Source organism: Rhinoderma darwinii, unplaced genomic scaffold (assembly GCF_050947455.1).
Source record: "Rhinoderma darwinii isolate aRhiDar2 unplaced genomic scaffold, aRhiDar2.hap1 Scaffold_4429, whole genome shotgun sequence".
Taxonomy (NCBI): domain Eukaryota; kingdom Metazoa; phylum Chordata; class Amphibia; order Anura; family Rhinodermatidae; genus Rhinoderma; species Rhinoderma darwinii.
Genome location: NW_027463887.1, coordinates 70,312 through 95,563, shown reverse-complemented (window position 1 = coordinate 95,563; position 25,252 = coordinate 70,312). Strand labels below are relative to the sequence as shown.

The 25,252-nt window shown below is 41.1% G+C and overlaps 74 pseudogenes; all 74 read right to left on the bottom strand.

Annotated features, from left to right (window-relative positions):
• Positions 1 to 43: 43 nt before the first annotated feature.
• Positions 44 to 162, bottom strand: LOC142714922 (5S ribosomal RNA; annotated as a pseudogene).
• Positions 163 to 229: 67 nt separating this feature from the next.
• LOC142714723 (5S ribosomal RNA) lies at positions 230 to 348 on the bottom strand (annotated as a pseudogene).
• A 625-nt stretch (positions 349 to 973) lies between these two features.
• On the bottom strand, positions 974 to 1,092 carry LOC142714837 (5S ribosomal RNA; annotated as a pseudogene).
• Positions 1,093 to 1,159: 67 nt separating this feature from the next.
• On the bottom strand, positions 1,160 to 1,278 carry LOC142715060 (5S ribosomal RNA; annotated as a pseudogene).
• Positions 1,279 to 1,345: 67 nt separating this feature from the next.
• LOC142714730 (5S ribosomal RNA) lies at positions 1,346 to 1,464 on the bottom strand (annotated as a pseudogene).
• A 67-nt stretch (positions 1,465 to 1,531) lies between these two features.
• Positions 1,532 to 1,650, bottom strand: LOC142714798 (5S ribosomal RNA; annotated as a pseudogene).
• Positions 1,651 to 1,717: 67 nt separating this feature from the next.
• Positions 1,718 to 1,836, bottom strand: LOC142714860 (5S ribosomal RNA; annotated as a pseudogene).
• Positions 1,837 to 1,903: 67 nt separating this feature from the next.
• On the bottom strand, positions 1,904 to 2,022 carry LOC142714830 (5S ribosomal RNA; annotated as a pseudogene).
• Positions 2,023 to 2,461: 439 nt separating this feature from the next.
• On the bottom strand, positions 2,462 to 2,580 carry LOC142714742 (5S ribosomal RNA; annotated as a pseudogene).
• Positions 2,581 to 2,647: 67 nt separating this feature from the next.
• LOC142715052 (5S ribosomal RNA) lies at positions 2,648 to 2,766 on the bottom strand (annotated as a pseudogene).
• A 67-nt stretch (positions 2,767 to 2,833) lies between these two features.
• Positions 2,834 to 2,952, bottom strand: LOC142714973 (5S ribosomal RNA; annotated as a pseudogene).
• Positions 2,953 to 3,019: 67 nt separating this feature from the next.
• LOC142714912 (5S ribosomal RNA) lies at positions 3,020 to 3,138 on the bottom strand (annotated as a pseudogene).
• Positions 3,139 to 3,205: 67 nt separating this feature from the next.
• On the bottom strand, positions 3,206 to 3,324 carry LOC142715071 (5S ribosomal RNA; annotated as a pseudogene).
• Positions 3,325 to 3,391: 67 nt separating this feature from the next.
• Positions 3,392 to 3,510, bottom strand: LOC142714950 (5S ribosomal RNA; annotated as a pseudogene).
• Positions 3,511 to 3,577: 67 nt separating this feature from the next.
• Positions 3,578 to 3,696, bottom strand: LOC142714913 (5S ribosomal RNA; annotated as a pseudogene).
• Positions 3,697 to 3,762: 66 nt separating this feature from the next.
• On the bottom strand, positions 3,763 to 3,881 carry LOC142714999 (5S ribosomal RNA; annotated as a pseudogene).
• A 67-nt stretch (positions 3,882 to 3,948) lies between these two features.
• LOC142715036 (5S ribosomal RNA) lies at positions 3,949 to 4,067 on the bottom strand (annotated as a pseudogene).
• A 67-nt stretch (positions 4,068 to 4,134) lies between these two features.
• Positions 4,135 to 4,253, bottom strand: LOC142714960 (5S ribosomal RNA; annotated as a pseudogene).
• A 67-nt stretch (positions 4,254 to 4,320) lies between these two features.
• Positions 4,321 to 4,439, bottom strand: LOC142714844 (5S ribosomal RNA; annotated as a pseudogene).
• Positions 4,440 to 4,506: 67 nt separating this feature from the next.
• Positions 4,507 to 4,625, bottom strand: LOC142714878 (5S ribosomal RNA; annotated as a pseudogene).
• A 67-nt stretch (positions 4,626 to 4,692) lies between these two features.
• LOC142714753 (5S ribosomal RNA) lies at positions 4,693 to 4,811 on the bottom strand (annotated as a pseudogene).
• Positions 4,812 to 5,249: 438 nt separating this feature from the next.
• Positions 5,250 to 5,368, bottom strand: LOC142714997 (5S ribosomal RNA; annotated as a pseudogene).
• A 67-nt stretch (positions 5,369 to 5,435) lies between these two features.
• Positions 5,436 to 5,554, bottom strand: LOC142715006 (5S ribosomal RNA; annotated as a pseudogene).
• Positions 5,555 to 5,621: 67 nt separating this feature from the next.
• On the bottom strand, positions 5,622 to 5,740 carry LOC142714959 (5S ribosomal RNA; annotated as a pseudogene).
• A 67-nt stretch (positions 5,741 to 5,807) lies between these two features.
• LOC142714841 (5S ribosomal RNA) lies at positions 5,808 to 5,926 on the bottom strand (annotated as a pseudogene).
• A 67-nt stretch (positions 5,927 to 5,993) lies between these two features.
• Positions 5,994 to 6,112, bottom strand: LOC142714877 (5S ribosomal RNA; annotated as a pseudogene).
• A 67-nt stretch (positions 6,113 to 6,179) lies between these two features.
• On the bottom strand, positions 6,180 to 6,298 carry LOC142714752 (5S ribosomal RNA; annotated as a pseudogene).
• A 439-nt stretch (positions 6,299 to 6,737) lies between these two features.
• LOC142714751 (5S ribosomal RNA) lies at positions 6,738 to 6,856 on the bottom strand (annotated as a pseudogene).
• Positions 6,857 to 6,923: 67 nt separating this feature from the next.
• Positions 6,924 to 7,042, bottom strand: LOC142714697 (5S ribosomal RNA; annotated as a pseudogene).
• Positions 7,043 to 7,109: 67 nt separating this feature from the next.
• On the bottom strand, positions 7,110 to 7,228 carry LOC142714935 (5S ribosomal RNA; annotated as a pseudogene).
• Positions 7,229 to 7,295: 67 nt separating this feature from the next.
• Positions 7,296 to 7,414, bottom strand: LOC142714949 (5S ribosomal RNA; annotated as a pseudogene).
• A 67-nt stretch (positions 7,415 to 7,481) lies between these two features.
• LOC142714859 (5S ribosomal RNA) lies at positions 7,482 to 7,600 on the bottom strand (annotated as a pseudogene).
• Positions 7,601 to 7,667: 67 nt separating this feature from the next.
• Positions 7,668 to 7,786, bottom strand: LOC142714716 (5S ribosomal RNA; annotated as a pseudogene).
• A 67-nt stretch (positions 7,787 to 7,853) lies between these two features.
• On the bottom strand, positions 7,854 to 7,972 carry LOC142714809 (5S ribosomal RNA; annotated as a pseudogene).
• Positions 7,973 to 8,225: 253 nt separating this feature from the next.
• Positions 8,226 to 8,344, bottom strand: LOC142714972 (5S ribosomal RNA; annotated as a pseudogene).
• A 67-nt stretch (positions 8,345 to 8,411) lies between these two features.
• Positions 8,412 to 8,530, bottom strand: LOC142714911 (5S ribosomal RNA; annotated as a pseudogene).
• Positions 8,531 to 8,597: 67 nt separating this feature from the next.
• On the bottom strand, positions 8,598 to 8,716 carry LOC142715070 (5S ribosomal RNA; annotated as a pseudogene).
• A 67-nt stretch (positions 8,717 to 8,783) lies between these two features.
• LOC142714948 (5S ribosomal RNA) lies at positions 8,784 to 8,902 on the bottom strand (annotated as a pseudogene).
• A 67-nt stretch (positions 8,903 to 8,969) lies between these two features.
• LOC142714817 (5S ribosomal RNA) lies at positions 8,970 to 9,088 on the bottom strand (annotated as a pseudogene).
• Positions 9,089 to 9,154: 66 nt separating this feature from the next.
• On the bottom strand, positions 9,155 to 9,273 carry LOC142714996 (5S ribosomal RNA; annotated as a pseudogene).
• Positions 9,274 to 9,340: 67 nt separating this feature from the next.
• On the bottom strand, positions 9,341 to 9,459 carry LOC142714853 (5S ribosomal RNA; annotated as a pseudogene).
• Positions 9,460 to 9,526: 67 nt separating this feature from the next.
• On the bottom strand, positions 9,527 to 9,645 carry LOC142714811 (5S ribosomal RNA; annotated as a pseudogene).
• Positions 9,646 to 9,712: 67 nt separating this feature from the next.
• LOC142715035 (5S ribosomal RNA) lies at positions 9,713 to 9,831 on the bottom strand (annotated as a pseudogene).
• Positions 9,832 to 9,898: 67 nt separating this feature from the next.
• On the bottom strand, positions 9,899 to 10,017 carry LOC142714963 (5S ribosomal RNA; annotated as a pseudogene).
• A 253-nt stretch (positions 10,018 to 10,270) lies between these two features.
• LOC142714750 (5S ribosomal RNA) lies at positions 10,271 to 10,389 on the bottom strand (annotated as a pseudogene).
• Positions 10,390 to 10,456: 67 nt separating this feature from the next.
• On the bottom strand, positions 10,457 to 10,575 carry LOC142714696 (5S ribosomal RNA; annotated as a pseudogene).
• A 67-nt stretch (positions 10,576 to 10,642) lies between these two features.
• LOC142714812 (5S ribosomal RNA) lies at positions 10,643 to 10,761 on the bottom strand (annotated as a pseudogene).
• A 67-nt stretch (positions 10,762 to 10,828) lies between these two features.
• Positions 10,829 to 10,947, bottom strand: LOC142714947 (5S ribosomal RNA; annotated as a pseudogene).
• A 67-nt stretch (positions 10,948 to 11,014) lies between these two features.
• Positions 11,015 to 11,133, bottom strand: LOC142714858 (5S ribosomal RNA; annotated as a pseudogene).
• Positions 11,134 to 11,200: 67 nt separating this feature from the next.
• On the bottom strand, positions 11,201 to 11,319 carry LOC142714715 (5S ribosomal RNA; annotated as a pseudogene).
• A 67-nt stretch (positions 11,320 to 11,386) lies between these two features.
• On the bottom strand, positions 11,387 to 11,505 carry LOC142714769 (5S ribosomal RNA; annotated as a pseudogene).
• Positions 11,506 to 11,758: 253 nt separating this feature from the next.
• On the bottom strand, positions 11,759 to 11,877 carry LOC142715034 (5S ribosomal RNA; annotated as a pseudogene).
• A 67-nt stretch (positions 11,878 to 11,944) lies between these two features.
• On the bottom strand, positions 11,945 to 12,063 carry LOC142714836 (5S ribosomal RNA; annotated as a pseudogene).
• A 67-nt stretch (positions 12,064 to 12,130) lies between these two features.
• On the bottom strand, positions 12,131 to 12,249 carry LOC142714748 (5S ribosomal RNA; annotated as a pseudogene).
• Positions 12,250 to 12,316: 67 nt separating this feature from the next.
• On the bottom strand, positions 12,317 to 12,435 carry LOC142714875 (5S ribosomal RNA; annotated as a pseudogene).
• A 67-nt stretch (positions 12,436 to 12,502) lies between these two features.
• LOC142714778 (5S ribosomal RNA) lies at positions 12,503 to 12,621 on the bottom strand (annotated as a pseudogene).
• A 67-nt stretch (positions 12,622 to 12,688) lies between these two features.
• Positions 12,689 to 12,807, bottom strand: LOC142715004 (5S ribosomal RNA; annotated as a pseudogene).
• Positions 12,808 to 13,431: 624 nt separating this feature from the next.
• LOC142714929 (5S ribosomal RNA) lies at positions 13,432 to 13,550 on the bottom strand (annotated as a pseudogene).
• A 67-nt stretch (positions 13,551 to 13,617) lies between these two features.
• On the bottom strand, positions 13,618 to 13,736 carry LOC142714741 (5S ribosomal RNA; annotated as a pseudogene).
• Positions 13,737 to 13,803: 67 nt separating this feature from the next.
• Positions 13,804 to 13,922, bottom strand: LOC142714747 (5S ribosomal RNA; annotated as a pseudogene).
• A 67-nt stretch (positions 13,923 to 13,989) lies between these two features.
• On the bottom strand, positions 13,990 to 14,108 carry LOC142714946 (5S ribosomal RNA; annotated as a pseudogene).
• A 625-nt stretch (positions 14,109 to 14,733) lies between these two features.
• On the bottom strand, positions 14,734 to 14,852 carry LOC142714827 (5S ribosomal RNA; annotated as a pseudogene).
• A 67-nt stretch (positions 14,853 to 14,919) lies between these two features.
• LOC142715019 (5S ribosomal RNA) lies at positions 14,920 to 15,038 on the bottom strand (annotated as a pseudogene).
• A 6,417-nt stretch (positions 15,039 to 21,455) lies between these two features.
• On the bottom strand, positions 21,456 to 21,574 carry LOC142715043 (5S ribosomal RNA; annotated as a pseudogene).
• Positions 21,575 to 21,641: 67 nt separating this feature from the next.
• LOC142714702 (5S ribosomal RNA) lies at positions 21,642 to 21,760 on the bottom strand (annotated as a pseudogene).
• A 67-nt stretch (positions 21,761 to 21,827) lies between these two features.
• On the bottom strand, positions 21,828 to 21,946 carry LOC142714971 (5S ribosomal RNA; annotated as a pseudogene).
• A 67-nt stretch (positions 21,947 to 22,013) lies between these two features.
• LOC142714814 (5S ribosomal RNA) lies at positions 22,014 to 22,132 on the bottom strand (annotated as a pseudogene).
• A 254-nt stretch (positions 22,133 to 22,386) lies between these two features.
• Positions 22,387 to 22,505, bottom strand: LOC142714822 (5S ribosomal RNA; annotated as a pseudogene).
• A 628-nt stretch (positions 22,506 to 23,133) lies between these two features.
• On the bottom strand, positions 23,134 to 23,252 carry LOC142714903 (5S ribosomal RNA; annotated as a pseudogene).
• A 67-nt stretch (positions 23,253 to 23,319) lies between these two features.
• Positions 23,320 to 23,438, bottom strand: LOC142715066 (5S ribosomal RNA; annotated as a pseudogene).
• Positions 23,439 to 23,505: 67 nt separating this feature from the next.
• Positions 23,506 to 23,624, bottom strand: LOC142714914 (5S ribosomal RNA; annotated as a pseudogene).
• A 67-nt stretch (positions 23,625 to 23,691) lies between these two features.
• Positions 23,692 to 23,810, bottom strand: LOC142714925 (5S ribosomal RNA; annotated as a pseudogene).
• Positions 23,811 to 24,249: 439 nt separating this feature from the next.
• LOC142714881 (5S ribosomal RNA) lies at positions 24,250 to 24,368 on the bottom strand (annotated as a pseudogene).
• A 624-nt stretch (positions 24,369 to 24,992) lies between these two features.
• Positions 24,993 to 25,111, bottom strand: LOC142715041 (5S ribosomal RNA; annotated as a pseudogene).
• Between the last annotated feature and the right edge of the window lie 141 nt (positions 25,112 to 25,252).

Below are 25,252 nucleotides of genomic sequence, written 5' to 3'. Positions count from 1 at the left end.
TTTTTAATCGATTGTGAAACAAAATCTAATTGACATAATAAAAATTCAACCGCACCACGGATTCCCAGACAGTCTCCCACACTGGTACTAGCGAGGCCTTAAGCTGTGTAACTTCTGCGATCTGACGAGAGCAGGCACATTCAGCTTAGAATGGCCATTTACGTTAAATCCTTTAATCCATAGTCCTTTTTAATCGATTGTGAAACAAAATCTAAACGACATAATAAAAAGTCAACCGCACCACGGATTCCCAGAAAGTCTCCCACACTGGTACTAGCGAGGCCTTAAGCTATGTAACTTCTGCGATCTGACGAGAGCAGGCACATTCAGCTTAGAATGGCCATTGACATTAAAAGCCTTAATCCATAGTCCTATTTAATCTATTGTGAAACAAAATCTAAACGACATAATAAAAATTCAACCGCACCACGGATGCCCAGACAGTCTCCCACACTGGTACTAGGGAGGCCTTAAGCTGTGTAACTTCTGCAATCTGACGAGGGCAGGCACATTCAGCTTAGAATGGCCATTGACATTAAATGCTTTAATCCATAGTCCTTTTTAATCTATTGTGAAACAAAATCTAAACGACATAATAAAAAGGCAACCGCACCACGGATTCCCAGACAGTCTCCCACACTGGTACTAGGGAGGCCTTAAGCTGTGTAACTTCTGCAATCTGACGAGGGCAGGCACATTCAGCTTAGAATGGCCATTGACATTAAATGCTTTAATCCATAGTCCTTTTTAATCGATTGTGAAACAAAATCTAAACGACATAATAAAAAGTCAACCGCACCACGGATTCCCAGACAGTCTCCCACACTGGTACTAGCGAGGTTTTAAGCTGTGTAACTTCTGCGATCTGACGAGAGCAGGGAAAATCAGCTTAGAATGGCCATTGACATGAAAAGCTTGAATCCATAGTCCTTTTTAATCGATTGTGAAACAAAATCTAAACGACATAATAAAAATTCAACCGCACCACGGATTCCCAGACAGTCTCCCACACTGGTACTAGCGAGGCCTTAAGCTGTGTAACTTCTGCGATCTGACGAGAGCAGGGACATTCAGCTTAGAATGGCCATTGACATTAAATGTTTTAATCCATAGTCCTATTTAATCTATTGTGAAACAAAATCTAAACGAGATAATAAAAAGTCAACCGCACCACGGATTCCCAGACAGTCTCCCACACTGGTACTAGCGAGGCCTTAAGCTGTGTAACTTCTGCGATCTGACGAGAGCAGGCACATTCAGCTTAGAATGGCCATTGACATTAAATGCTTTAATCCATAGTCCTTTTTAATCTATTGTGAAACAAAATCTAAACGACATAATAAAAAGGCAACCGCACCACGGATTCCCAGACAGTCTCCCACACTGGTACTAGCGAGGCCTTAAGCTGTGTAATTTCTGCGATCTGACGAGAGCAGGCACATTCAGCTTAGAATGGCCATTGACATTAAATGCTTTAATCCATAGTCCTTTTTAATCGATTGTGAAACAAAATCTAAACGACATAATAAAAATTCAACCGCACCACGGATTCCCAGACAGTCTCCCACACTGGTACTAGCGAGGCCTTAAGCTGTGTAACTTCTGCGATCTGACGAGAGCAGGCACATTCAGCTTAGAATGGCCATTGACGTTAAATCCTTTAATCCATAGTCCTATTTAATCTATTGTGAAACAAAATCTAAACGACATAATAAAATGTCGACCGCACCACGGATTCCCAGACAGTCTCCCACACTGGTACTAGCGAGGCCTTAAGCTGTGTAACTTCTGCGATCTGACGAGAGCAGGCACAGTCAGCTTAGAATGGCCATTGACATTAAATGCTTTAATCCATAGTCCTTTTTAATCGATTGTGAAACAAAATCTAAACGACATAATAAAAAGTCAACCGCACCACGGATTCCCAGAAAGTCTCCCACACTGGTACTAGCGAGGCCTTAAGCTGTGTAACTTCTGCGATCTGACGAGAGCAGGCACATTCAGCTTAGAATGGCCATTGACATTAAAAGCCTTAATCCATAGTCCTATTTAATCTATTGTGAAACAAAATCTTAACGACATATTAATAATTCAACCGCACCACGGATTCCCAGACAGTCTCCCACACTGGTACTAGGGAGGCCTTAAGCTGTGTAACTTCTGCAATCTGACGAGGGCAGGCACATTCAGCTTAGAATGGCCATTGACATTAAATGCTTTAATCCATAGTCCTTTTTAATCGATTGTGAAACAAAATCTAAACGACATAATAAAAAGGCAACCGCACCACGGATTCCCAGACAGCCTCCCACACTGGTACTAGCGAGGCCTTAAGCTGTGTAACTTCTGCGATCTGACGAGAGCTGGGACATTCAGCATAGAATGGCCATTGACATTAAATGCTTTAATCCATAGTCCTTTTTAATCGATTGTGAAACAAAATCTAAACGACATAATAAAAATTCAACCGCACCACGGATTCCCAGACAGTCTCCCACACTGGTACTAGCGAGGCCTTAAGCTGTGTAACTTCTGCGTTCTGACGAGAGCAGGCACATTCAGCTTAGAATGGCCATTGACATTAAATCCTTTAATCCATAGTCCTATTTAATCTATTGTGAAACAAAATCTAAACGACATAATAAAAAGTCAACCGCACCACGGATTCCCAGACAGTCTCCCACACTGGTACTAGCGAGGCCTTAAGCTGCGTAACTTCTGCGATCTGACGAGAGCAGGCACATTCAGCTTAGAATGGCCATTGACATTAAATGCTTTAATCCATAGTCCTTTTTAATCGATTGTGAAACAAAATCTAAACGACATAATAAAAAGTCAACCGCACCACGGATTCCCAGACAGTCTCCCACACTGGTACTAGCGAGGTTTTAAGCTGTGTAACTTCTGCGATCTGACGAGAGCAGGGACATTCAGCTTAGAATGGCCATTGACATTAAATGCTTTAATCCATAGTCCTTTTTAATCGATTGTGAAACAAAATCTAAACGACATAATATAAATTCAACCACACCACGGATTCCCAGACAGTCTCCCACACTAGTACTAGCGAGGCCTTAAGCTGTGTAACTTCTGCGATCTGACGAGAGCAGGCACATTCAGCTTAGAATAGCCATTGACATTAAATGCTTTAATCCATAGTCCTTTTTAATCGATTGTGAAACAAAATCTAAACGACATAATAAAAAGTCAACCGCACCACGGATTCCCAGACAGTCTCCCACACTGGTACTAGCGAAGCCTTAAGCTGCGTAACTTCTGCGATCTGACGAGAGCAGGCACATTCAGCTTAGAATGGCCATTGACATTAAAAGCCTTAATCCATAGTCCTATTTAATCTATTGTGAAACAAAATCTAAACAACATAATAAAAAGTCAACCGCACCACGGATTCCCAGACAGTTTCCCACACTGGTACTAGCGAGGCCTTACGCTGTGTAACTTCTGCGATCTGACGAGAGCAGGGACATTCAGCTTAGAATGGCCATTGACGTTAAATGATTTAATCCATAGTCCTTTTTAATCGATTGTGAAACAAAATCTAAACGACATACTAAAAATTCAACGGCACCACGGATTCCCAGACAGTCTCCCACACTGGTACTAGCGAGGTCTTAAGCTGTGTAACTTCTGCGATCTGACGAGAGCATGGACATTCAGCTTAGAATGGCCATTGACATTAAATGCTTTAATCCATAGTCCTTTTTAATCGATTGTGAAACAAAATCTAAACGACATAATAAAATTCAACCGCACCACGGATTCCCAGACAGTCTCCCACACTGGTACTAACGAGGGCTTAAGCTGTGTAACTTCTGCGATCTGACGAGAGCAAGCACATTCAGCTTAGAATGGCCATTGACATTAAAAGCCTTAATCCATAGTCCTATTTAATCTATTGTGAAACAAAATCTAAACGACATAATAAAAAGTCAACCGCACCACGGATTCCCAGACAGTCTCCCACACTGGTACTAGCGAGGTTTTAAGCTGTGTAACTTCTGCGATCTGACGAGAGCAGGGAAATTCAGCTTAGAATGGCCATTGACATTAAAAGCTTTAATCCATAGTCCTTTTTAATCGATTGTGAAACAAAATCTAAACGACATAATAAAAATTCAACCGCACCACGGATTCCCAGACAGTCTCCCACACTGGTACTAGCGAGGCCTTAAGCTGTGTAACGTCTGCGATCTGACGAGAGCAGGGACATTCAGCTTAGAATGGCCATTGACATTAAATGCTTTAATCCATAGTCCTTTTTAATCGATTGTGAAACAAAATCTAAACGACATAATAAAAATTCAACCGCACCACGGATTCACAGAAAGTCTCCCACACTGGTACTAGCGAGGCCTTAAGCTGTGTAACTTCTGCGTTCTGACGAGAGCAGGCACATTCAGCTTAGAATGGCCATTGACGTTAAATGTTTTAATCCATAGTCCTATTTAATCTATTGTGAAACAAAATCTAAACGAGATAATAAAAAGTCAACCGCACCACGGATTCCCAGACAGTCTCCCACACTGGTGCTAGCGAGGCCTTAAGCTGTGTAACTTCTGCGATCTGACGAGAGCAGGCACATTCAGCTTAGAATGGCCATTGACATTAAATGCTTTAATCCATAGTCCTTTTTAATCTATTGTGAAACAAAATCTAAACGACATAATAAAAAGGCAACCGCACCACGGATTCCCAGACAGTCTCCCACACTGGTACTAGCGAGGCCTTAAGCTGTGTAACTTCTGCGATCTGACGAGAGCAGGCACATTCAGCTTAGAATGGCCATTGACATTAAATGCTTTAATCCATAGTCCTTTTTAATCGATTGTGAAACAAAATCTAAACGACATAATAAAAAGTCAACCACACCATGGATTTTCAGACAGTCTCCCACACTGGTACTAGCGAGGTTTTAAGCTGTGTAACTTCTGCGATCTGACGAGAGCAGGGAAATTCAGCTTAGAATGGCCATTGACATTAAAAGCTTTAATCCATAGTCCTTTTTAATCGATTGTGAAACAAAATCTAAACGACATAATAAATATTCAACCGCACCACGGATTCCCAGACAGTCTCCCACACTGGTACTAGCGAGGCCTTAAGCAGTGTAACTTCTGCGATTTGACAAGAGCAGGTACATTCAGCTTAGAATGGCCATTGACATTAAATGCTTTAATCCATAGTCCTTTTTAATCGATTGTGAAACAAAATCTAAACGACATAATAAAATTCAACCGCACCACGGATTCCCAGACAGTCTCCCACACTGGTACTAACGAGGGCTTAAGCTGTGTAACTTCTGCGATCTGACGAGAGCAAGCACATTCAGCTTAGAATGGCCATTGACATTAAAAGCCTTAATCCATAGTCCTATTTAATCTATTGTGAAACAAAATCTAAACGACATAATAAAAAGTCAACCGCACCACGGATTCCCAGACAGTCTCCCACACTGGTACTAGCGAGGTTTTAAGCTGTGTAACTTCTGCGATCTGATGAGAGCAGGGAAATTCAGCTTAGAATGGCCATTGACATTAAAAGCTTTAATCCATAGTCCTTTTTAATCGATTGTGAAACAAAATCTAAACGACATAATAAAAATTCAACCGCACCACGGATTCCCAGACAGTCTCCCACACTGGTACTAGCGAGGCCTTAAGCTGTGTAACGTCTGCGATCTGACGAGAGCAGGGACATTCAGCTTAGAATGGCCATTGACATTAAATGCTTTAATCCATAGTCCTTTTTAATCGATTGTGAAACAAAATCTAAACGACATAATAAAAATTCAACCGCACCACGGATTCACAGAAAGTCTCCCACACTGGTACTAGCGAGGCCTTAAGCTGTGTAACTTCTGCGTTCTGACGAGAGCAGGCACATTCAGCTTAGAATGGCCATTGACGTTAAATGTTTTAATCCATAGTCCTATTTAATCTATTGTGAAACAAAATCTAAACGAGATAATAAAAAGTCAACCGCACCACGGATTCCCAGACAGTCTCCCACACTGGTGCTAGCGAGGCCTTAAGCTGTGTAACTTCTGCGATCTGACGAGAGCAGGCACATTCAGCTTAGAATGGCCATTGACATTAAATGCTTTAATCCATAGTCCTTTTTAATCTATTGTGAAACAAAATCTAAACGACATAATAAAAAGGCAACCGCACCACGGATTCCCAGACAGTCTCCCACACTGGTACTAGCGAGGCCTTAAGCTGTGTAACTTCTGCGATCTGACGAGAGCAGGCACATTCAGCTTAGAATGGCCATTGACATTAAATGCTTTAATCCATAGTCCTTTTTAATCGATTGTGAAACAAAATCTAAACGACATAATAAAAAGTCAACCACACCATGGATTTTCAGACAGTCTCCCACACTGGTACTAGCGAGGTTTTAAGCTGTGTAACTTCTGCGATCTGACGAGAGCAGGGAAATTCAGCTTAGAATGGCCATTGACATTAAAAACTTTAATCCATAGTCCTTTTTAATCGATTGTGAAACAAAATCTAAACGACATAATAAATATTCAACCGCACCACGGATTCCCAGACAGTCTCCCACATTGGTACTAGCGAGGCCTTAAGCAGTGTAACTTCTGCGATTTGACAAGAGCAGGTACATTCAGCTTAGAATGGCCATTGACATTAAATACTTTAATCCATAGTCCTTTTTAATCGATTGTGAAACAAAATCTAAACAACATAATAAAAAGTCAACCGCACCACGGATTCCCAGACAGTCTCCCACACTGGTACTAGCGAGGCCTTAAGCTGTGTAACTTCTGCGATCTGACGAGAGCAGGCAAATTCAGCTTAGAATGGCCATTGACATTAAATCCTTTAATCCATAGTCCTATTTAATCTATTGTGAAACAAAATCTAAACGACATAATAAAAAGTCAACCACACCACGGATTCCCAGACAGTCTCCCACACTGGTACTAGCGAGGCCTTAAGCTGTGTAACTTCTGCGTTCTGACGAGAGCAGGCACATTCAGCTTAGAATGGCCATTGACGTTAAATGATTTAATCCATAGTCCTATTTAATCTATTGTGAAAAAAAATCTAAACGACAGAATAAAAAGTCAACCGCACCACGGATTCCCAGACAGTCTCCCACACTGGTACTAGCGAGGCCTTAAGCTGCGTAACTTCTGCGATCTGACGAGAGCAGGCACATTCAGCTTAGAATGGCCATTGACATTAAAAGCCTTAATCCATAGTCCTATTTAATCTATTGTGAAACAAAATCTAAACAACATAATAAAAAGTCAACCGCACCACGGATTCCCAGACAGTTTCCCACACTGGTACTAGCGAGGCCTTACGCTGTGTAACTTCTGCGATCTGACGAGAGCAGGGACATTCAGCTTAGAATGGCCATTGACATTAAATGATTTAATCCATAGTCCTATTTAATCTATTGTGAAACAAAATCTAAACGACATAATAAAAATTCAACCGCACCACGGATTCCCAGAGAGTCTCCCACACTGGTACTAGCAAGGCCTTAAGCTGTGTAACTTCTGCGATCTGACGAGAGCAGGCACATTCAGCTTAGAATGGCCATTGACATTAAATGCTTTAATCCATAGTCCTTTTTAATCGATTGTGAAACAAAATCTAAACGACATAATAAAAAGTCAACCGCACCACGGATTCCCAGACAGTCTCCCACACTGGTACTAGCGAGGCCTTAAGCTGTGTAACTTCTGCGATCTGACGAGAGCAGGGACATTCAGCTTAGAATGGCCATTGACATTAAATGCTTTAATCCATAGTCCTTTTTAATCTATTGTGAAACAAAATCTAAACGACATAATAAAAAGTCAACCGCACCACGGATTCCCAGACAGTCTCCCACACTGGTACTAGCGAGGCCTTAAGCTGTGTAACTTCTGCGAGCTGACGAGAGCAGGCACATTCAGCTTAGAATGGCCATTGACATTAAATGCTTTAATCCATAGTCCTTTTTAATCTATTGTGAAACAAAATCTAAACGACATAATAAAAAGGCAACCGCGCCACGGATTCCCAGACAGTCTCCCACACTCGTACTAGCGAGGCCTTAAGCTGTGTAACTTCTGCGATCTGACGAGGGCAGGCACATTCAGCTTAGAATGGCCATTGACATTAAATGCTTTAATCCATAGTCCTTTTTAATCGATTGTGAAACAAAATCTAAACGACATAATAAAAAGTCAACCGCACCACGGATTCCCAGACAGTCTCCCACACTGGTACTAGCGAGGTTTTAAGCTGTGTAACTTCTGCGATCTGACGAGAGCAGGGACATTCAGCTTAGAATGGCCATTGACATTAAATGCTTTAATCCATAGTCCTTTTTAATCGATTGTGAAACAAAATCTAAACGACATAATATAAATTCAACCACACCACGGATTCCCAGACAGTCTCCCACACTAGTACTAGCGAGGCCTTAAGCTGTGTAACTTCTGCGATCTGACGAGAGCAGGCACATTCAGCTTAGAATAGCCATTGACATTAAATGCTTTAATCCATAGTCCTTTTTAATCGATTGTGAAACAAAATCTAAACGACATAATAAAAAGTCAACCGCACCACGGATTCCCAGACAGTCTCCCACACTGGTACTAGCGAAGCCTTAAGCTGCGTAACTTCTGCGATCTGACGAGAGCAGGCACATTCAGCTTAGAATGGCCATTGACATTAAAAGCCTTAATCCATGGTCCTATTTAATCTATTGTGAAACAAAATCTAAACAACATAATAAAAAGTCAACCGCACCACGGATTCCCAGACAGTTTCCCACACTGGTACTAGCGAGGCCTTACGCTGTGTAACTTCTGCGATCTGACGAGAGCAGGGACATTCAGCTTAGAATGGCCATTGACATTAAATGATTTAATCCATAGTCATTTTTAATCGATTGTGAAACAAAATCTAAACGACATACTAAAAATTCAACGGCACCACGGATTCCCAGACAGTCTCCCACACTGGTACTGGCGAGGTCTTAAGCTGTGTAACTTCTGCGATCTGACGAGAGCAGGGACATTCAGCTTAGAATGGCCATTGACATTAAATGCTTTAATCCATAGTCCTTTTTAATCGATTGTGAAACAAAATCTAAACGACATAATAAAATTCAACCGCACCACGGATTCCCAGACAGTCTCCCACACTGGTACTAACGAGGGCTTAAGCTGTGTAACTTCTGCGATCTGACGAGAGCAAGCACATTCAGCTTAGAATGGCCATTGACATTAAAAGCCTTAATCCATAGTCCTATTTAATCTATTGTGAAACAAAATCTAAACGACATAATAAAAATTCAACCGCACCACGGATTCCCAGACAGTCTCCCACACTGGTACTAGCAAGGCCTTAAGCTGTGTAACTTCTGCGATCTGACGAGAGCAGGCACATTCAGCTTAGAATGGCCATTGACATTAAATGCTTTAATCCATAGTCCTTTTTAATCGATTGTGAAACAAAATCTAAACGACATAATAAAAAGTCAACCGCACCACGGATTCCCAGACAGTCTCCCACACTGGTACTAGCGAGGCCTTAAGCTGTGTAACTTCTGCGATCTGACGAGGGCAGGCACATTCAGCTTAGAATGGCCATTGACTTTAAATGCTTTAATCCATAGTCCTTTTTAATCGATTGTGAAACAAAATCTAAACGACATAATAAAAAGTCAACCGCACCACGGATTCCCAGACAGTCTCCCACACTGGTACTAGCGAGGTTTTAAGCTGTGTAACTTCTGCGATCTGACGAGAGCAGGGAAATTCAGCTTAGAATGGCCATTGACATTAAAAGCTTTAATCCATAGTCCTTTTTAATCGATTGTGAAACAAAATCTAAACGACATAATAAAAATTCAACTGCACCACGGATTCCCAGACAGTCTCCCACACTGGTACTAGCGAGGCCTTAAGCTGTGTAACGTCTGCGATCTGACGAGAGCAGGGACATTCAGCTTAGAATGGCCATTGACATTAAATGCTTTAATCCATAGTCCTTTTTAATCGATTGTGAAACAAAATCTAAACGACATAATAAAAAGTCAACCACACCATGGATTCCCAGACAGTCTCCCACACTGGTACTAGCGAGGTTTTAAGCTGTGTAACTTCTGCGATCTGACGAGAGCAGGGAAATTCAGCTTAGAATGGCCATTGACATTAAAAGCTTTAATCCATAGTCCTTTTTAATCGATTGTGAAACAAAATCTAAACAACATAATAAAAAGTCAACCGCACCACGGATTCCCAGACAGTCTCCCACACTGGTACTAGCGAGGCCTTAAGCTGTGTAACTTCTGCGATCTGACGAGAGCAGGCAAATTCAGCTTAGAATGGCCATTGACATTAAATGATTTAATCCATAGTCCTATTTAATCTATTGTGAAACAAAATCTAAACGACATAATAAAAAGTCAACCACACCACGGATTCCCAGACAGTCTCCCACACTGGTACTAGCGAGGCCTTAAGCTGTGTAACTTCTGCGTTCTGACGAGAGCAGGCACATTCAGCTTAGAATGGCCATTGACGTTAAATGATTTAATCCATAGTCCTATTTAATCTATTGTGAAAAAAAATCTAAACGACAGAATAAAAAGTCAACCGCACCACGGATTCCCAGACAGTCTCCCACACTGGTACTAGCGAGGCCTTAAGCTGCGTAACTTCTGCGATCTGACGAGAGCAGGCACATTCAGCTTAGAATGGCCATTGACATTAAAAGCCTTAATCCATAGTCCTATTTAATCTATTGTGAAACAAAATCTAAACAACATAATAAAAAGTCAACCGCACCACGGATTCCCAGACAGTTTCCCACACTGGTACTAGCGAGGCCTTACGCTGTGTAACTTCTGCGATCTGACGAGAGCAGGGACATTCAGCTTAGAATGGCCATTGACATTAAATGATTTAATCCATAGTCCTATTTAATCTATTGTGAAACAAAATCTAAACGACATAATAAAAATTCAACCGCACCACGGATTCCCAGAGAGTCTCCCACACTGGTACTAGCAAGGCCTTAAGCTGTGTAACTTCTGCGATCTGACGAGAGCAGGCACATTCAGCTTAGAATGGCCATTGACATTAAATGCTTTAATCCATAGTCCTTTTTAATCGATTGTGAAACAAAATCTAAACGACATAATAAAAAGTCAACCGCACCACGGATTCCCAGACAGTCTCCCACACTGGTACTAGCGAGGCCTTAAGCTGTGTAACTTCTGCGATCTGACGAGAGCAGGGACATTCAGCTTAGAATGGCCATTGACATTAAATGCTTTAATCCATAGTCCTTTTTAATCTATTGTGAAACAAAATCTAAACGACATAATAAAAAGTCAACCGCACCACGGATTCCCAGACAGTCTCCCACACTGGTACTAGCGAGGCCTTAAGCTGTGTAACTTCTGCGTTCTGACGAGAGCAGGCACATTCAGCTTAGAATGGCCATTGACATTAAATGCTTTAATCCATAGTCCTTTTTAATCTATTGTGAAACAAAATCTAAACGACATAATAAAAAGGCAACCGCGCCACGGATTCCCAGACAGTCTCCCACACTCGTACTAGCGAGGCCTTAAGCTGTGTAACTTCTGCGATCTGACGAGGGCAGGCACATTCAGCTTAGAATGGCCATTGACATTAAATGCTTTAATCCATAGTCCTTTTTAATCGATTGTGAAACAAAATCTAAACGACATAATAAAAAGTCAACCGCACCACGGATTCCCAGACAGTCTCCCACACTGGTACTAGCGAGGTTTTAAGCTGTGTAACTTCTGCGATCTGACGAGAGCAGGGAAATTCAGCTTAGAATGGCCATTGACATTAAAAGCTTTAATCCATAGTCCTTTTTAATCGATTGTGAAACAAAATCTAAAAGACATAATAAAAATTCAACCGCACCACGGATTCCCAGACAGTCTCCCACACTGGTACTAGCGAGGCCTTAAGCTGTGTAACTTCTGCGATCTGACGAGAGCAGGGACATTCAGCTTAGAATGGCCATTGACATTAAATGCTTTAATCCATAGTCCTTTTTAATCGATTGTGAAACAAAATCTAAACGACATAATAAAAATTCAACCGCACCACGGATTCCCAGACAGTCTCCCACACTGGTACTAGCGAGGCCTTAAGCTGTGTAACTTCTGCGTTCTGACGAGAGCAGGAACATTCAGCTTAGAATGGCCATTGACGTTAAATGTTTTAATCCATAGTCCTATTTAATCTATTGTGAATCAAAATCTAAACGAGATAATAAAAAGTCAACCGCACCACGGATTCCCAGACAGTCTCCCACACTGGTGCTAGCGAGGCCTTAAGCTGTGTAACTTCTGCGATCTGACGAGAGCAGGCACATTCAGCTTAGAATGGCCATTGACATTAAATGCTTTAATCCATAGTCCTTTTTAATCTATTGTGAAACAAAATCTAAACGACATAATAAAAAGGCAACCGCACCACGGATTCCCAGACAGTCTCCCACACTGGTACTAGTGAGGCCTTAAGCTGTGTAACTTCTGCGATCTGACGAGAGCAGGCACATTCAGCTTAGAATGGCCATTGACATTAAATGCTTTAATCCATAGTCCTTTTTAATCTATTGTGAAACAAAATCTAAACGACATAATAAAAAGGAAACCGCACCATGGATTCCCAGACAGTCTCCCACACTGGTACTAGCGAGGCCTTAAGCTGTGTAATTTCTGCGATCTGACGAGAGCAGGCACATTCAGCTTAGAATGGCCATTGACATTAAATGCTTTAATCCATAGTCCTTTTTAATCGATTGTGAAACAAAATCTAAACGACATAATAAAAAGTCAACCACACCATGGATTCCCAGACAGTCTCCCACACTGGTACTAGCGAGGTTTTAAGCTGTGTAACTTCTGCGATCTGACGAGAGCAGGGAAATTCAGCTTAGAATGGCCATTGACATTAAATGCTTTAATCCATAGTCCTATTTAATCGATTGTGAAACAAAATCTAAACGACATAATAAAAATTCAACCGCACCACGGATTCCGAGACAGTCTCCCACACTGGTACTAGCGAGGCGTTAAGCTGTGTAACTTCTGCGATCTAACGAGAGCAGGGACATTCAGCTTAGAAAGGCCATTGACATTAAATGCTTTAATCCATAGTCCTTTTTAATCGATTGTGAAACAAAATCTAAACGACATAATAAAAATTCAACCGCACCACGAATTCCCAGACAGTCTCCCACACTGGTACTAGCGAGCCTTAAGCTGTGTAACTTCTGCGATCTGACGAGAGCAGGCACATTCAGCTTAGAATGGCCATTGACATTAAATGCTTTAATCCATAGTCCTTTTTAATCGATTGTGAAACAAAATCTAAACGACATAATAAAAAGTCAACCGCACCACGGATTCCCAGACAGTCTCACACACTGGTACTAGCGAGGCCTTAAGCTGTGTAACTTCTGCGATCTGACGAGAGCAGGGACATTCAGCTTAGAATGGCCATTGACATTAAATGCTTTAATCCATAGTCCTTTTTAATCGATTGTGAAACAAAATCTAAACGACATAATAAAAATTCAACCGCACCACGGATTCCCAGACAGTCTCCCACACTGGTACTAGCGAGGCCTTAAGCTGTGTAACTTCTGCGTTCTGACGAGAGCAGGCACATTCAGCTTAGAATGGCCATTGACGTTAAATGCTTTAATCCATAGTCCTATTTAATCTATTGTGAAACAAAATCTAAACGACATAATAAAAAGTCAACCACACCATGGATTCCCAGACAGTCTCCCACACTGGTACTAGCAAGGCCTTAAGCTGTGTAACTTCTGCGATCTGACGAGAGCAGGCACATTCAGCTTAGAATGGCCATTGACATTAAATGCTTTAATCCATAGTCCTTTTTAATCGATTGTGAAACAAAATCTAAACGACATAATAAAAAGTCAACCGCACCACGGATTCCCAGACAGTCTCCCACACTGGTACTAGCGAGGCGTTAAGCTGTGTAACTTCTGCGATCTAACGAGAGCAGGAACATTCAGCTTAGAATGGCCATTGACATTAAATTTTTTAATCCATAGTGCTTTTTAATCGATTGTGAAACAAAATCTAAACGACATAATAAAAAGTCAACCGCACCACGGATTCCCAGACAGTCTCCCACACTGGTACAAGTGAGGCCTTAGGCTGTGTAACTTCTGCGATCAGATGAGAGAAGGCACATTCAGCTTAGAATGGCCTTTGACATTAAAAGCTTTAAGCCATAGTCCTTTTTAATCGATTGTGAAACAAATCTAAACGACATAATAAAAAGTCAACCGCACCTCGGATTCCCAGACAGTCTCTCACACTCGTACTAGCGAGGCCTTAAAGTGTTTTAAATCTGCGATTTGACAAGAAAAGGCACATTTAAGCTTAGAATGGCTATTAACTTTTAAAGCTTTAGTCTATTTTTATTTTTAAACAATTGTGAAACAAATTCTAAACTACATAATAAAAAGTCAACAGCCCACGGAAGCCCAGAAGGTCTCCCACACTGGTACTAGCGAGGTGTTAAAGTGTTATTCATCTGCGATTTGACGAGAAAAGGCACATTTCAGCTAAGAATAGCCATTAACTTTTAAAGCTTTAGTTTATTATTATTGTTAATTGATTGTGAAACAAATTCTAAACGACATAATAAAAAGTCAACCGCACCATGGATTCCCAGACAGTCTCCCACACTGGTACTAGCGAGGTCTTAAGCTGTGTAACTTCTGCGATCTGACGAGAGCAGGTACATTCAGCTTAGAATGGCCATTGACAATCACTGCTTTAATCCATAGTCCTATTTAATCTATTGTGAAACAAAATCTAAACGACATAATAAAAAGTCAACCGCACCACGGATTCCCAGAGAGTCTCCCACACTGGTACTAGCGAGGCCTTAAGCTGTGTAACTTCTGCGATCTGACGAGAGGAGGCACATTCAGCTTAGAACGGCCATTGACATTAAATTCGTTAATCCATAGTCCTTTTTAATCGATTGTGAAACAAAATCTAAACGACCTAATAAAAAGTCAACCGCACCACGGATTCCCAGACAGTCTCTCACACTCGTACTAGCGAGGCCTTAAAGTGTTATATATCTGCGATTTGACGAGAAAAGGCACATTTAAGCTTAGAATGGCTATTAACTTTTAAAGCTTTAGTCTATTTTTATTTTTAATCGATTGTAAACAAATTCTAAACGACATAATAAAAAGTCAACAGCACCACGGATTCCCAGACAGTCTCCCACACTGGTACTAGCGAGGTGTTAAAGTGTTATTCATCTGCGATTTGACGAGAAAAGGCACATTTCAGCTAAGAATGGCCATTAACTTTTAAAGCTTTAGTCTATTATTATTTTTAATCGATTGTGAAGCAAATTCAAAACGACATAATAAAATGTCAACCGCACCATGGATACCCAGACAGTCTCCCACACTTGTACTAGCGATGCCTTAAGCTGTGAAACTTCTGCGATCGGACGAGAGCAGGCAATTTCATCTTAGAATGGCCATTGACATTAAATGCTTTAACCCCTTCCCGCTCCTTGACGTACTATTACGTCATGGCAGCTGTATCGTTCGCGCTCCATGCCGTAATAGTACGTCTCGGGAGTAACGGCCGTTTCGGCCGTCCTCCCGACACATACAGGAGCTGTGACGCTGCTGTCTTGTTCAGCAGCTGTCACAGCTCCTACAGCGGGGACCGATCGCTGTGTCCCCGCTGATTAACCCCTTAAAAGCCGCGTTCTATAGAGATCGCGGCTTTTTAGGGGTTAAGCTGCCATCGCCGGCCTGCTACGCGATAGCGGCCGGCGATGGTGACTATGGCAACCGGACACCAAACAATGGCGTCCGGCGATGCCATAGACGGAAGCCTAGTGGGTCCTGACAACGTCAGGACCCACTATGCTTGCTGTCAGTGAGCAGCTGACAGTTCTAATACACTGCACTACGCATGTAGTGCAGTGTATTAGAATAGCGATCAGGGCCTCCTGCCCTCATGTCCCCTAGTGGGACAAAGTAATAAAGTAAAAAAAGATGTGTAAAAATAAGAAAATAAAAGATTTAAAAGTATTAAAAGTAAAAATCCCCCTTTTTCCCTTATCAGTCCTTTATTATTAATAAAAATATATAAACAAACAAATAAACTATACATAATTGGTATCGCCGCGTCCGTAACGGCCTGAACTACAAAATTATTTCATTATTTATCCCGCACGGTGAACGCCGTAAAAAAAAAATATAATAAACCGAACCACAATCACAATTCTTTGGTCACTTCACCTCCCAAAAAATGGAATAAAAAGAGATCAAAAAGTCGCATGTACCGAAAAATGGTACTGATCGAAACTACAGTTCGTTACGCAAAAAATAAGTCCTCGCACGGCTTTATTGATTGAAAAATAAAAACGTTATGGCTCTTAGAATAAGGTAACACAAAAAGTGAATGATTTTTTACAAAACGTATTTTATTGTGCAAACGCCATAAGACATAAAAAAAAACTATAAACATCTGGTATCGCCGTAATCGTATCGCCCCGCAGAATAAAGTGAATATGTCATTTATAGCGCACGGTGAACGCTGTAAAAAAAAACGAAAAAAAAAACAATCGTACAATTGCTGTTTTTTAGTCACCACGCCACCTAAAAATAGAATAAAAACTGATCAAAAAGCCGCATGCACCCCAAGAAAACTACAATGGATTCCTCAAGGGGTCTAGTTTCCAAATTGGGGTCACTTTTGGGGGGTTCCCAATGTTTTGGCACCACAAGACCTCTTCAAACCGGACATGGTGCCTAATAAAAAAGATGCTTCAAAATCCACTAAGTGCTCCTTTGCTTCGGAGGCCGGTGCTTCAGTCCATTACCGGCCCGAGGGCCACATGTGGGATATTTCTCAAAACTGCAGAATCTGGGCAATACGTATTAAGTTGCGTTTCTCTGATAAATCCTTTTGTGTTATAAAAAAAATGGTATAAAGAGGATTTTCTGACAAAAAAAAAAATGTAAATTTCACCTCTACTTTGCTCTAAATTCCCGTGAAACACCTAAAGGGTTCATAAACTTTCTAAATGCTGTTGTGGATACTTTGAGGGGTCTAGTTTCTAAAATGGGGTGTTTGATAGGTGTTTCTAATATATGGGCCCCTCAAAGCAACTTCAGAACTGAACTGGAACCTAAAAAAATAAATAAATGAGGCAATACTTCGCTTCTTACATTATACTGATAATGAGCCGTGCCCACCCCGAGATGACCCCAGTTTTGACCGTTTGTATAAACGGAGACCCCTATTAGACCGTTCCAGTGCCCGGTTTTCCCCAGCATACACCCCTGAGAAGTGTATTTCTATTGATGAGTCCCTGGTACATTTTAAAGGGAGGGTTCAATTCCGCCAGTACCTGCCGGGTAAGAGGGCAAGGTATGGCGTGAAGATGTATAAGCTGTGAGAGTGCATCAGGGTATACCTACAGGTTTAGGATATATGAAAGAAAGGCCACCCCCAAACCAGACTGCATCCTGGACTACAATAGGTACATGGGAGGGATGGACTTGTAAGATCAAGCCCTGAAGCCCTACAGCGCCATGCGGTGTGGTATAAGAAGCTGGCCGGGCACATCATACAGATGGCATTGTACAATGCGTACATGCTACGTCGATGTGCAGGCCAGACGGGAACTTTCCTGGAATTTCAAGAGGTGATTATCAAGAACCTAATCTTTAGGGACCAAGAAGAGCCCACACGCATCGTACCAGGGCAACACTTTCCAGGAGAAGTTCCCCAAACTGGCAAGAAGGGAAAAAGTCAAAAGAGGTGCAAAGTCTGCTATAAGAGGGGGTAAGGGAGGACACAATATATCAATGTGACACGTGTCCCGAATAACCAGAGCTCTGTATGAAAGTGTTTTAAAATTTATCATACATCCCTTGGTTTATAATTTACCCCAATTTTACTTACCCTGATGCACTCCGCACAGCTTATCCCCCCTCGTCTTTCCCCTCTGGGCCCTGCTGTGTGTCCAGGCAGCTGATAAGAGCCACATGTAGGGTATTGCCATATCCGGGAGAACCCACATTACAGTTTATGGGGTGTAGGTCTCCGGTCAAAATGCTCACTACACATGTAGATGAATGCCTTAAGGGTGTAGTTTTTAAAACGGGGTCACTTCTTGGGGGTTTCAACTGTTCTGGTACCTCAGGGGCTTCTGCATACATGACTTCGCACTAGAAAATCCCCAGTAGGCCAAATGGTGGTCCTTTCCTTCTGAGCCCTCCCATGGGCCCAAATGGCAGTTTATCACAACAAATGGGGTATTGCGGCCCTCAGAACAAATTGCGCAACAGAATGGGGTATTTTGTTTCTTGTGAAAATAAGAAATTTTCAGCCAAAACTACATATTATTTGAAAAAAATAATTTTGTTTTCATTCCCAGCCCAATTCAAATAAGTTCTGTGAAAAAACTATGGGGTCAAAATGGTCACAACACCCATAAATGAAGTCCTTGACGGGTGTAGTTTCCAAAATGGGGTCATTTGTGGTTGGTTTCTATTGCTTTGATACCTCTGGGGCTCTGCAAATGCGACATGGCACCCGAAAACCAATCCAGCAAAATCTGGACTCCAAAGAACACACAGCGCTCCTTTCCTTCTGAGCCCTCCCATGGGCCCAAACGGCAGTTTATCACCACAAATGGGGTATTGCCGCACTCAGGACAAATTGGGCAACAGAATGGAGTATTTTATTTCTTGTGAAAATAAGAATTTTTGAGCTAAAATGACATATTATTGGAAAAAATATATATTTTTTTAATTCCCAGCCCAATTCAAATTAGTTCTGTGAAGAAACTATGGAGTCTAAATGGTCACATTACCCATAAATGAATTCCTTGAGGGGTGTAGTTTCCAAAATGGGGTCACTTCTGGTGGGTTTCCATTGCTTTGATACCTCTGGGGCTCTGCAAATGCGACATGGCACCCGAAAACCAAACCAGCAAAATCTGTACTCCAAAGAACACACAGCGCTCCTTCCCTTCTGAGGCCTCCCATGGGCCCAAACGGCAGTTTATTGCCACAAATGGGGTATTGATGCACTCAGGAGAAATTGGGCAACAAAATTGAGTATTTTGTTCCCTGTGAAAATAAGAAATTTTGGTAAAAAATTACATCTTATTGGAAAAAATGTCATTTTTTTAATGTCACAGCCCAATTGAAATAGGTGCTGTGAAAAAACTGTGTGGTCAAAATGCTAACAACAACCATAAATGAATTCCTTGAGGGGTGTAGTTTCCAAAATGGGGTCACTTTTGGTGGGTTTCCATTGCTTTGATACCTCTGAGGCTCTGCAAATGCGACATGGCACCCGAAAACCAATCCAACAAAATCTGGACTCCAACAAACATATAGCGCTCCTTTCCTTCTGAGCCCTCCCATGGGCCCAAACGGCAGTTTATCACCACAAATGGGGTATTGCCACACTAAGGACAAATTGGGCAACAAAATGGGGTATTTTGTTCCTTGTGAAAATAAGAAATTTTGATCACAAATGACATTTTATTGGAAAAAATGACATTTTTTTCATTTCAGAGCCCAATTCAAATACGTGCTGTGAAAAAACTGTGCGGTCAAAATGGTAACAACAACCCTAAATGAATTCCTTGAGGGGTGTAGTTTCCAAAATGGGGTCACTATTGGGGGATTCCTACTGTTTTGGCACCTCAACACCTCTTCAAACCTGGCATGCTACCTAAAATATATTCTAATAAAAAAGAGGACTCAAAATCCACTAGGTGCTTCTTTGCTTCTAGGGCTTGTGTTTTAGTCCACGAGCACAGTAGGGCCACATGTGGGACATTTCTAAAAACTGCAGAATCTGGACAATACATATTTAGTAGTGTTTCTCTGGTAAAACCTTCTGTGTTACAGAAAAAAAAATGAATAAAATTGAAATTCAGCAAGAAAAATGAAATTTGCAAATTTCACCTCCACTTTGCTTTAATTCCTGTGAAATGCCTGAAGGGTTAAAAAACTTTCTAACTGCTGTTTTGAATACTTTGAGGGGTCTAGTTTTTAAAATGGGGTGTTTTATCAGGGTTTCTAATACATAGGCCCCACAAAGCCACTTCAGAACTCAAGAGGTACCTTAAAAAAAAGGCTTTTGAAATTTTCTTAAAAATATGAGAAATTGCTGTTTATGTTCTAAGCCTTGTAACGTCCAAGAAAAATAAAAAAATGTTCAAAAAACGATGCCAATCTAAAGTACACATATGGCAAATGTGAACTAGTAACTATTTTGGGTGGTATAACCGTCTGTTTTACAAGCAGATGCATTTAAATTCTGAAAAATGCAATTTTTTCAAAATTTTCTCTACATTTTGCAATTTTTCACCAATAAACACTGAATATATCGACCAAATTTTACCACGAACATGAAGCCCAATGTGTCACGAGAAAACAATCTCAGAATCGCTTGGGTAGGTTTAAGCATTCCGACGTTATTACCACATAAAGTGAAATATGTCAGATTTGAAAAATGGGCTCTGAGCCTTAAGGCCAAAACTAGGCTGCGTCCTTAAGGGGTTAATCAATAGTCCTTTTTGATCGATTGTGAAACAAAATCTAAATGACATAATAAAAAGTCAACCGCACCACGGATTCCTAGACAGTCTCTCACACTCATATTAGCGAGGCCTTAAAGTGTTATACATCTGCGATTTGACGAGAAAAGGCACATTTAAGCTTAGAATGGCTATTAACTTTTAAAGCTTTAGTCTATTTTTATTTTTAATCGATTGTGAAACAAATTCTAAACGACATAATAAAAAGTCAACCGCACCACGGATTCCCAGACAGTTTCCCACATTGGTACTAGCAAGGCCTTAAGCTGTGTAACTTCTGCGATCTGACAAGAGCAGGCACATTCAGCTTAGAATGGCCATTGCCATTAAATGCTTTAATCCATAGTCCATTTCAATCGATTGTGAAACAAATCTAAACGACAATAAAAAGTCAACCGCACCTCGGATTCCCAGACAGTCTCTCACACTCATACTAGCGAGGCCTTAAAGTGTTATATATCTGCGATTTGACGAGAAAAGGCACATTTAAGCTTAGAATGGCTATTAACTTTTAAAGCTTTAGTCTATTTTTATTTTTAAACAATTGTGAAAGAAATTCTAAACGACATAATAAAAAGTCAACAGCACCACGGAAGCCGAGAAAGTCTCCCACACTGGTACTAGCGAGGTGTTAAAGTGTTATTGATCTGCGATCTGACGAGAAAAGGCACATTTCACCTAAGAATAGCCATTAATTTTTAAAGCTTTCGTTTATTATTATTTTTAATCGATTGTGAAACAAATTCTAAACGACATAATAAAAAGTCAACCGCACCATGGATTCCCAGACAGTCTCCCACACTGGTACTAGCAGGGCCTTATGCTGTGTAACTTCTGCGATCTGATGAGAGGAGGCACATTCAGCTTAGAATGGCCATTGACAATAACTGCTTTAATCAATAGTCCTATTTAATCTATTGTGAAACAAAATCTAAACGACATAATAAAAAGTCAACCGCACCACGGATTCCCAGACAGTCTCCCACACTGGTACTAGCGAGGCCTTAAGCTGTGTAACTTCTGCGATCTGACGTGAGCAGGCACATTCAGCTTAGAATGGCCATTGACGTTAAAAGCTTTAATCCATAGTCCTTTTTAATCGATTGTGAAACAAAATCTAAACGACATAATAAAAAGTCAACCGCACCACGGATTCCCAGACAGTCTCCCACACTGGTACTAGCGAGGCCTTAAGCTGTGTAACTTCTGCGATCTGACAAGAGCAGGCACATTCACCTTAGAATGGCCATTGACATTATACGCTTTAATCCATAGTCCTTTTTAATCGATTGCGAAACAAAATCTAAACGACATAATAAAAAGTCAACCGCACCACGGATTCCAAGACAGTCTCCCACACTGGTACTAGCGAGGCCTTAAGCTGTGTAACTTCTGCGATCTGACGAGAGCAGGGACATTCAGCTTAGAATGGCCATTGACATTAAGTTTTTTTAATCCATAGTCCTTTTTAATCGATTGTGAAACAAAATCTAAACGACATAATAAAAATTCAACCGCTCCACGGATTCCCAGACAGTCTCCCACACTGGTACTAGCGAGGCTTTAAGCTGTGTAACTTATGCGATTTGACGAGAGCAGGCACATTCAGCTTAGAATGGCCATTGACATTAAATGCTTTAATCCATAGTACTATTTAATCTATTGTGAAACAAAATCTAAACGACATAATAAAAAGTCAACCGCACCACGGATTCCCAGACAGTATCCCACACTGGTACTAGCGAGGCCTTAAGCTGTGTAACTTCTGCGATCTGACGAGAGCAGGCACATTCAGCTTAGAATTGCCATTGACATTAAATGCTTTAATCCATAGTCCTTTTTAATCGATTGTAAAACAAAATCTAAACGACATAATGAAAAGTCAACCGCACCACGGATTCCCAGACAGTCTCCCACACTGGTACTAGCGAGGCCTTAAGCTGTGTAACTTCTGTGATCTGACAAGAGCGGGCACATTCAGCTTAGAATGGCCATTGACATTAAATGCTTTAATCCATAGTCCTTTTTAATCGATTGTGAAACAAAATCTAAACAACATAATTAAAAGTCTACCGCACCTCGGATTCCCAGACAGTCTCTCACACTCGTACTAGCGAGGCCTTAAAGTGTTATATATCTGCGATTTGACGAGAAAAGGCACATTTAAGCTTAGAATGGCTATTAAGTTTTAAAGCTTTAGTCTATTTTTATTTTTAAACAATTGTGAAAGAAATTCTAAACGACATAATAAAAAGTCAACAGCACCACAGAAGCCTAGAAAGTCTCCCACAATGGTACTAGCAAAAAACTTAAAGCTGTGTAACTTCTGCGATCTGACGAGAGCAGGGACATTCAGCTTAGAATGGCCATTGATATTAAATGCTTTAATCCATAGTCCTTTTTAATCGATTGTGAAACAAAATCTAAACGACATAATAAAAATTCAACCGCACCACGTATTCCCAGACAGTCTGCCACACTGGTACTAGCGAGGCCTTAAGCTGTGTAACTTCTGCGATCTGACGAGAGCAGGCACATTCAGCTTAGAATGGCCATTGACGTTAAATGCTTTAATCCATAGTCCTATTTAATCTATTGTGAAACAAAATCTAAACGACATAATAAAAAGTCAACCGCACCACGGATTCCCAGACAGTCTCCCACGCTGGTACTAGCGAGGCCTAAAGCTGTGTAACTTCTGCGATCTGATGAGAGCAGGCACATTCAGCTTAGAATGGCCATTGACATTAAATGCTTTAATCCATAGTCCTTTTTAATCGATTGTGAAACAAAATCTAAACGACATAATAAAAAGTCAACCGCACCACGGATTCCCAGACAGTCTCCCACACTGATACTAGCGAGGCCTTAGGCTGTGTAACTTCTGCGATCTGACGAGAGCAGGCACATTCAGCTTAGAATGGCCATTGACATTAAATGCTTTAATCCATAGTCCTTTTTAATCGATTGTGAAACAAAATCTAAACGACATAATAAAAAGTCAACCGAACCACGGATTCCCAGACAGTCTCCCACACTGGTACTAGCGAGGTCTTAAGCTGTGTAACTTCTGCGATCTGACGAGAGCAGGCACATTCAGCTTAGAATGGCCATTGACATTAAATGCTTTAATCCATAGTGCTTTTTAATCGATTGTGAAACAAAATCTAAACGACATAATAAAAGGTCAACCGCACCAAGGATTCCCAGACAGTCTCCCACACTGGTACTAGCGAGGCTTTAAGCTGTGTAACTTCTGTGATCTGACGAGAGCAGGCACATTCAGCTTAGAATGGCCATTGACACTAAAAGCTTTAATCCATAGTCCTATTTAATCTATTGTGAAACAAAATCTAAACAACATAATAAAAAGGCAACCGCACCACGGATTCCCAGACAGTCTCCCACATTGGTACTAGCAAGGCCTTAAGCTGTGTAACTTCAGCGATCTGACGAGAGCAGGGACACTCAGCTTAGAATGGCCATTGACATTAAATGCTTTAATCCATAGTCCTTTTTAATCGATTGTGAAACAAAATCTAAATGACATAATAAAAAGTCAACCGCACCACGGATTCCCAGACAGTCTCCCACACTGGTACTAGCGAGGCCTTAAGCTGTGTAACTTCTGCGATCTGACGAGAGCAGGCACATTCAGCTTAGCATGGCCATTTATGTTAAATGCTTTAATCCATAGTCCTATTTAATCTATTGTGAAACAAAATCTAAACGACATAATAAAAATCCAACCGCACCACAGATTCCCTGACAGTCTCCCACACTGGTACTAGCGAGGCCTTAAGTTGTGTAACGTCTGCGATCTGACGAAAGCAGGCACATTCAGCTTAGAATGGCCATTGACATTAAATGCTTTAATCCATAGTCCTTTTTAATCGATTGTGAAACAAATCTAAACGACAATAAAAAGTCAACCGCACCTCGGATTCCCAGACAGTTTCTCACACTCGTACTAGCGAGGCCTTAAAGTGTTTTATATCTGCGATTTGACTAGAAAAGGCACATTTAAGCTTAGAATGGCTATTAACTTTTAATGCTTTAGTCTATTTTTATTTTTAAACAATTGTGAAACAAATTCTAAACGACATAATAAAAAGTCAACAGCACCACGGAAGCCCAGAAAGTCTCCGACACTGGTACTAGCGAGGTGTTAAAGTGTTATTCATCTGCGATTTGACGAGAAAAGCCACATTTCAGCTAAGAATAGCCATTAACTTTTAACGCTTTAGTTTATTATTATTTTTAATCGATTGTGAAACAAATTCTAAACGACAAAATAAAAAGTCAACCGCACCATGGATTCCCAGACAGTCTCCCACACTGGTACTAGCAGGGCCTTATGCTGTGTAACTTCTGCGATCTGATGAGAGGAGGCACATTCAGCTTAGAATGGCCATTGACAATAACTGCTTTAATCAATAGTCCTATTTAATCTATTGTGAAACAAAATCTAAATGACATAATAAAAGTCAACTGCACCACGGATTCCCAGACAGTCTCCCTCACTGGTACTAGCGAGGCCTTAAGCTGTGTAACTACTGC